This window comes from Neophocaena asiaeorientalis, unplaced genomic scaffold, assembly GCF_003031525.2.
Source record: "Neophocaena asiaeorientalis asiaeorientalis breed wild unplaced genomic scaffold, Neophocaena_asiaeorientalis_V1.1 scaffold149, whole genome shotgun sequence".
Taxonomy (NCBI): Eukaryota; Metazoa; Chordata; class Mammalia; order Artiodactyla; family Phocoenidae; genus Neophocaena; species Neophocaena asiaeorientalis.
This window is the reverse complement of record NW_020174442.1, coordinates 6,638,852-6,647,612: the sequence shown is the minus strand read 5'-3', so window position 1 is coordinate 6,647,612 and position 8,761 is coordinate 6,638,852.

The window sequence follows — 8,761 nt, the reverse complement described above, 5'->3', positions numbered from 1 at the left end:
ATACAGTATTCTATGCTGGATGGACATAAAATCATTTAAGGCTAGAAAACTGTCAAAATTCTAATCAAAATTGACATGTTTTAAACTACTTCTATCAGTACTTAGATTTGACTTACTACTAGCAGCAGACACATTTAGCATTCTCACATAAAATAAAATTTATTTTAAAACCTTTGCATGATTCTTAATTATCTAGTTTTGTTCAAACTTGCTGACCTGTCTCCACTGAAAGAACACTATTTATACTATTGCTCTTTAAGATAATCAAATAATTGAAAAGGAAAAAGTTTCTCTTTATAGAAGTAAGAAAACTCCTACATAAACAAACGATGGAGTTAAAATATCACCCTTTTGTAGCCATTAAGAAATGAATTGAGCTAAACAATGATGACAATAGCTACATTAAGTCACAGGAGTCAAATATCCATGCCTTCTCATGGAGGTACACATTATTACAAATGAAGTGTCTTTATTTTTTTAAAAAAATCAAAATCCTATTTAGCCTCCAGATCTAAGTACTACATCACAAAAAATATAGGGGTTAGGGGACAGATTAAATGATACTATGGTATTTAGAGGTGGTTTTAGTACTTAAAAAAACAATTTTAAAACTCAAAATATTCATAACATAAAATATATCTTGTTTAGAAGTATAATTAATACTGACTGAGAGCATAGAAGAATATCTTTTTTTTGAATTTTATTTTTTTTTTATACAGCAGGTTCTTATTAGTTAAACAATTTTTTTTTTTTTTTGTGGTACATGGGCCTCTCACTGTTGCGGCCTCTCCCGTTGTGGAGCACAGGCTCAGCACACGCAGGCCCAGCGGCCATGGCTCACGGGCCTAGTTGCTCCGCGGCATCTGGGATCTTCCCAGACCAGAGCACGAACCCGTGTCCCCTGCCTTGGCAGGCAGATTCTCAACCACTGCGCCACCAGGGAAGCCCTAGTTATCCATTTTATACATATTTGTGTATACATGTCAATCCCAATCTCCCAATTCATCACACCACCACCCCCCCAGCCACTTTCCCCCCTTGGTGCCCATACGTCTGTTCTCTACATCTCTGTCTCAATTTCTGCCCTGCAAACTGGTTCATCTGTACCATTTTTCTAGGTTCCACATATATGCGTTAATATACGATATTTGTTTTTCTCTTTCTGACTTACTTCACTCTGTATGACACTCTCTGGATTCACCCACGTCTCTACAAATGACCCAATTTCATTCCTTTCTATGGCTGAGTAATATTCCATTGTAGAAGAATATCTTAAACAGGTCTATATTCATTTGTTTGCTTTCTTTCAGTGATTACAGGCCTGTGCTGCCTATTGTCCAATTCCATACATTTCATACAGTTTTCTAGTTGTTTACAGCAGAAAGTAATCCCAGATCACGTTAGTCTCTCAAGGTTGGGAGATGAACCACCCTGCCCTCCACTTTTTTTTTTTAACTTGATCTTCAATATTTTGAAACAACACTTTGGTGAATCAAAACTTTGGATGCCCTCCAGTTGTAGAACACAAAATATAAGCATTCTTTTAAGGACAGATAAATAGTAAACAACAGGAAAATTGACAGTGTTGACTATAAAAATTTTCACAATGTCTTCATTGACATGATGGCTTCAGGGAGGAGGATATAGTTGAGGTTGGTTCTCTGTGATCTTAGTATCAGTGTTAATTACCCTTCTAAACAATGAGAAATATGGTATGTTATGGACTTTTAAAGCATCAAAATTACTGTATTTCTCCCTGTATATTAGCACTATAATTTTAGATTTTAACTCATGGCTCATCCCTAAAAAACATATAGGACCTTGTGGCACCCATTTTGTATATTAACCTTTGTTCTGCTTCCATTTTATTTTCCTGCCTAGAGGCAAGGTTTCTTTTCACATTAAAAATCAAACCTCAGGGTCCAGGTCTCTCATATACATTTGTAGAGGCTTCCAATCGGCCTGAGCCATCAGAAAGAGGGCTGCCTTTAAAGGATGTATTGGATGGAGATGTGACACTGGCACAGTCAAGTTTTAATTGAAACCTAATATTCCATAGGCAAAAGCTAGCTTTTGGTAATCAAGAAATACAGTTTTCTGAAACTTCAGCAGAGGTTCTTAGTTTCTCCAGCACATTCTCTTTTACCCCATGGTTCTGTCAACTTTTTCCTTCCTCTGCCCATGTGCTCTACTCAGTTTATCTAAGCAAGAAAATTAACATGGGGTGTGCATATTCTAAGATTTCTAAATTCTGCTTTGGCCAGTGGCTGTTTTTTTTTAATTCTTCTGTTTGTTTGTTTTCTTAATACTTTCTGTAGCCTTTATGCTTTTCTCTGGGTAATTTTGGTCCTTTTGACTGGGAAGGGAAGAAGCTTTCAGGGTTCAGATGAAAGTATGATGGGAGACGGGGAAAGGAGGCAGATATTCTTTTTTTTATATTATGTAATTTTGATGTTTTATAATATTATCCCACCACGCTGCATTGAGTTCTTTTGAATAGATAATGACAAATGGGTAGCTAAATCAAACGAAATTTTTAAAAATACAGTTACCATTATTATTATATCAGAGGAAATTAAGTTCACCCCAATGTTTCAAAACATCCAAATTTAAGTGGCTCAAGCACACAAGTTTTGTCTTATATTTCTTTTCACCCAAGGAATAGCCCAGTCTTGGTATGACAGTTCAATGAAGTAATCAGGGACCCAAACTCCTTCCAAATTTTGACTTCATCATTATTTTATGTAGCCTTCATCCATATGTTCTTAAATATTGCTGGAGCTCCTACCATTATGTCAACATTCCAGCCAGTAGTAAGGAGGCACAGCAAGAGGCACATTCACTTTAACATAAGCTACCAACCACTTTCATTTATAACCCTTTGGTCAGAAATTGATAAGGTGGCTAGCTTATCTGTAAAGGAGGCTAATACAGAATCTATACTCTGGGTGGCTGAATATATTTTTAGTTGTCCCAGCTTTAAAAAAATCAATGATTCTTTTACAATATCAGATGAGGAAAAGAAGTAATAGAAGAAACTCTTAATCTCTGTCACAGTTATTATAGAATTAGTAATAAATAATTTCAATAAATATTTACTGAATGAATTTTAGGGCACAGACCATATATGATGACAGTTAGGACTAGATGTGAAGTGAGATCTAAAGTTAAGATATACCAAATTGTCAAGGGCCTTAAATAGCAGCATATGTACTTATACCATGCATAAGAAAATGTATAGACAAACTGAGCCATTTAAGGTTGTAAAATGGAGGAAGAACATGATCTTATTTATGTTTCGGGAAGTAAACCTTTGATAATAGTGAGAGGATAACATGATTAGCTATAAAACTAGAATCAGGAACATCTGTTTGCTAGCAATTGCAACTCTTCAGGTAAGAGATAATAAGGGCCTGAATCTAGATATTGAGATAAGAGATGCAGGAATAATTTTGAAAGGCATTTCATGGATAATTAGGAGTAAAATTGGTGATTAATAATCCTCTAAAATGTCAGGAGTACAAGAGATGAGAGATGAATGTTAACCATATGCTTCTTATTTGGATGACTAAGGTTATGCCAGTAAATAATACAAAACAAAGAACAAGTACTGTAATGGATCTAAGAAAGGACAAAACAGCTCTTGATATTGGAGACCTGTTCTAATACACACCTATTCTCAATGTTATTACAAGTTCTTCTGATGCTAAAAGTTAAGCCATATTGTTCTGCTCTTGGACATAAACAACCTCACCAAACATGAATATCAAACACAATAACTCTGTAACCATGACTAAATAAGACAAAAAGATGAATTGGGAAATTCACAAAATACTAAATATTCCCCTCCCTCAGCTAAAATAAATGACTGCTACTTCTTTACCAATTACAGCTTTATTCTCACTCTAGCCAGCCCTCCTAAACGTAAAATGTATTGAGATATTCAATAATAGAGCTGCTCTCTGTTTCTGATAGCACCCAATCTAGAGCTAGTCGCTGCTTCCTTAGATCCTCTCCAAAATTACCCAAACTAAACTAAAATCTCACAGTAAGTTCTTTCTAACATCCTGTTTGCGAGACACCCTGCATTTTGCTATGTTGTGCATTTTCCCTCACTGTAACCAGTAATAAATTCAACTTGTTTAACTATAAGTGTATGTTGGTGGTCTTTGGCTTCAGGTCATTGATACAGCAACAGGCCTAATATTGGACTATATAATCTTGAAGTACCTCTGGGTATGTAAGAGACAGTTGGAAATTCAGTCTTGGAGTTCACATAACAGGAGGGACTGGATACATACATTGGAAAGTTATCAACTTTCATGCCAATATTTCCCAAACTAGTATACACAGTTTCAGTAGATTTGATAAATGCACCATGATGTGATCTATACTCCAATGGTATTGGAAAGGATTAGTTTAAACATGGTTGAGAAGGTTCATTACTTCAGAATTATCATAGGATTTAGTTTGCATTATGAATGTTACTTTACATCATGAATCACACAGAAAATTCTAAATGTATTTAAATATAGAACTATTTTTCTAGCTAGACCTAATGCCGTGAGATATTGCATAGAACATTACTTGGGAAATGTTTCAAAAGAAAGGTGAAACATTAGGGGTAGATGAGATTCCTCAAAGAGTAAACATACACCAAAAGAGGAAAAAAAACCAAGAATATAATCTGTTGCAAAACATAACCATTATTGGAACTTCCCCGCTGGCACAGTGGTTAAGAATCCGCCGGCCAATGAAGGGGACATGGGTTTGATCCCTGGTCCAGGAAGATCCCACATGCCACATAGCAACTAAGCCCGTGTGCTCTAGAGCCTGCAAGCCACGACTACTGAGTCCGTGCACCTAGAGCCGGTGCTCTGCAACATAAGAAGCCACTGCAGTGAGAAGCTCACGCACCGCAACTAGAGAAAGCCCACGTGCAGCAATGAAGACCCAACGCAGCCAAAAATAAAGAAATTTTTAAAAACCATTATTAAAATTTATCTAAATTTATAATTAAACATTAGAAACAAAGGTAATAGATACTCAAAACTCATCCCTTCCTAATTTTTTTTTACTACATCATACTTCTTTTTTAAAATTAATCAATTTATTTATTTATTTTTGTCTATGTTGGGTCTTTGTTACTGCACACGGGCTTTCTCTGGTTGCAGCAAGAGGGGGCTAATCTTCATTGCGGTGCACGGGCTTCTCACTGTGATGGCTTCTCTTGTTGCAGAGCATGGGCTCTAGGCACGCGGGCTTCAGTTGTTGTGGCACATGGTCTCAGTAGTTGTGGCTCACGGGCTCTAGAGCGCAGGCTCAGTAGTTGTGGTGCAACGGCTTAGCTGCTCCGCAGCACGTGGGATCTTCCTGGACCAGGGATTGAAGCTGTGTCCCCTGCATTGGCAGGCGGAGTCTTAACTACTGCACCACCAGGGAAGTCCAAACATCATACAATTATCTACGTTTTTGAGCTTCTGACTGTTTGATCTGTATGGTGGAATGTGAAGATTTTAAAACAGAATTAGGTAATGCACATTTTGTAAAGACACCTGCCCCCTCAAAAAAGATACATATTAAATACAATAGAATAGTTACTTACCAGGGTGGAGGGTGGAAATAGGAGTGGATAGAGGAAATACATAACTAAAATAAGAAAGGAATATTGTCCTGACCAATGATGAAAATGTATATGAACTGAGAAATATGACTAAACCTAACCTGAGATTACACCAGTTTCTGGTGGGAAAATGGCATCAGAGTTAAGTAATCCAGACTGATAAATATAGAAGTAGATAAATGGACCCCTGGGCAAGCGTGAGGAGTGAAATGTTCAGTGTTTGGGGCCAAGAATCCATATCTACAATGACATATCCAACAGAAAATGTTAAAAGAAATGAAAATTTGGGGGTACATTTTATAACTATAAAGTTTTAGCAGGGAATATACCTGTAGATGTCATCACGGACCAAATCATAAAGAGTCTGATATACCATACCAAGAAGTTTGGTTTTTATACTAAAAGCAATGAAAACCCAGTGAAAGTTTTATGGAGGGAATGATGTGATTAGTTATCTAGAAAACATCCCTAGCAATGTGAGGAATGGATAGATAATGGTAAATGTGAAGGCAGGGAGCCAACTTGGGAAACTACTACATAATCCATGAGAGAAAAGGGTAGGGCCTAACTGAAATCAGCAGCTGTGTGGATAGAAATGAAGAGATTCAGGAGAGAGATGAAAGAAGGAGAAGCTAAACAATGTTATTATTGACTATTTATGTGGGAGTGAGGACTGAATGAAGGAAGAAGTCAAGGATGATGGTGTGAATGATAATGCCCTTTACTGGAATTAGGAGTTCTTATTGTTTGCTTTTTAAACATGACTTCATGAAGGGTAAGTAGTGAATTTATCAATAGTTTCAGACATATCAACTTCAAGTACGTCTCAGATATTAGAACATCAATGGCATAACCTACTGTACATCCAGAACAAATCATATTACTATTCTCTATACAAAAAAATTATTTTCAGAAAAAGTTGTAAAAAGAAACAACAAATAATGGCCAGAAGAGAAAGCACACAGTGAAATTATTTTTTATTGAATTTTGTATATAAAATCATGTAGTAAAAAAACTTTAAACTGAAAATATTAATTAAATGCTGGAATATAAAAATATAAAAGAAAACATACTAATGATTTTTAACTATATTTTAACACATTTTTGACCAGAGACACATTACAGGCATTAGTTTCTGCAAAAATCCCCTGGTCAGTAATGTCTTAAAAAGGTAAGATTTATTCCTACATATTGGTCTGTCACAGCATTCAATAATAACATAATTGTTTTTCTTTTCAAGCCCAAACTTTTGCATATTTGTCAAAAACTTCATCAAAAATTGATCTTCTTCACATATTCATATTTACAAGATAGTATAGCCAGATTTGTCAACTTCTCTTCACTTAGAATTGAAGAGCACTTTTTTTTTCTTTTTTTTTTTTTTTTTTGCGGTATGCGGGCCTCTCACTGCTGTGCCCTTTCCCATTGCGGAGCACAGGCTCTGGACGCGCAGGCTCAGCGACCATGGCCCACGGGCCCAGCCGCCCCACAGCATGCGGGATCCTCCCGGACAGGGGCACGAACCCATGTCCCCTGCATCGGCAGGTGGGCATGAACCCGTGTCCCCTGCATCGGCAGCTGGACTCCCAACCACTGCACCACCAGGGAAGCCCGAAGAGCACTTTTAACTAATTTTAACATTTATGCTTCTTTCACACGAAGCAACATATATGCAACTAGTGAAGAAAACCTTAAACTTTATAATAATCTGATTCCCAGTAAATTCCAAAGATTGTTATACTATCCATGTATTTGTTTCTTTAGAATGTATGTTGGTGGTTTCAAATGGCTCTTCAGTCAAAAATACTTCCACTACAATATTTTCACCATAAAATGCATCATAAATTTCTATAACGCTGGTTATAACTACAAATTTTTTCTTCTTTTGCAAAAGTGAAAGAAAATGGCCGAATGATAACAAACATGGACATTATTTGATCCATTGCTTTAGAAAAAGTGTCCATTCTTCATGGAAACAATTAAGGTATTCACATGTTGCTATTTTTAATGGCAATGTAATACTAGCATCTTCTGTTGTTTCTCCTGGCATTCTTCTCTGAAATTTGACTCTTTTTTCTATATGAATGTCCATTTTCTTACTTTGTTGGTCATTGTTGTTAAATAGTTAATATCCTTTCCCACATTTTCTGTACGCCTCTCTTTAAGAAATGATTTTAAAGCTTGGTGTTTCTGTACAGTGTACAGTGCTCCAGGATAATTCCAGATGTTTGTGATTTTTCTTTTTTGGTCAGATTAACCTCATCTAAAACCTCACACTAGAAAAAGCAAGATAACTCAAAAAAAAATCACACACAGCTATCATTGTTTATTTTGAATCACTGTTAAATGCAGGAATTTGTCCTATCACAGAGATTGCAAATGAACTGTGTCAAAAAGTGAGCTCAGTTGATTCCAAACAATTACAAACTTATTACTGAATAGGTGTCCCTAGGTCTACATGTGTCAGGGGCCTACTGCATAACTGGCAGTGCTCCAAACTTACTTTCATATAGAATACAATGTTTATTAAAGTTAATAAAACTTTACTAATTTTGAAGCCTACATATATAATTTTAAAACTTAACAGTAAAACTGAACTAGTTATTTATACTTAGACTGATAAAATATTTGTTCAGGGAGGAGAATTTTTATCACTGAATTTTTTTTTTAGAATTTCTAATGCATGGTGATAATAAAACCAGATTGACTTTTAGTCAGGATTATAACTGGTTTAAAATTCTACACAGGGACTTACCTGGCGGTCCAGTCATTAAGACTTCACCTTCTAATGCAGGGGATGTGGGTTTGATCCCTGGTCAGGGAGCTAAGATCCCACATGCCTCATGGCCAAAAAACCAAAAAAACATAAACCAGAAGCAATATTGTATCAAATTCAGTAAAGACTTTAAAAATGGTCCACATCAAAAAAAATTCTAGGGCTTCCCTGGTGGCGCAGTGGTTGAGAGTCCGGCTGCCGATGCAGGGGGACACGGGTTCGTGTCCCAGTCCGGGAAGATCCCACATGCCCTGGAGCCGCTGGGCCCGTGAGCCATGGCTGCTGAGCCTGCGCGTCCGGAGCCTGTGCTCCGCAATGAGAGAGGCCACAGCAGTGAGAGGACCACGTACCGCAAAAAAAAA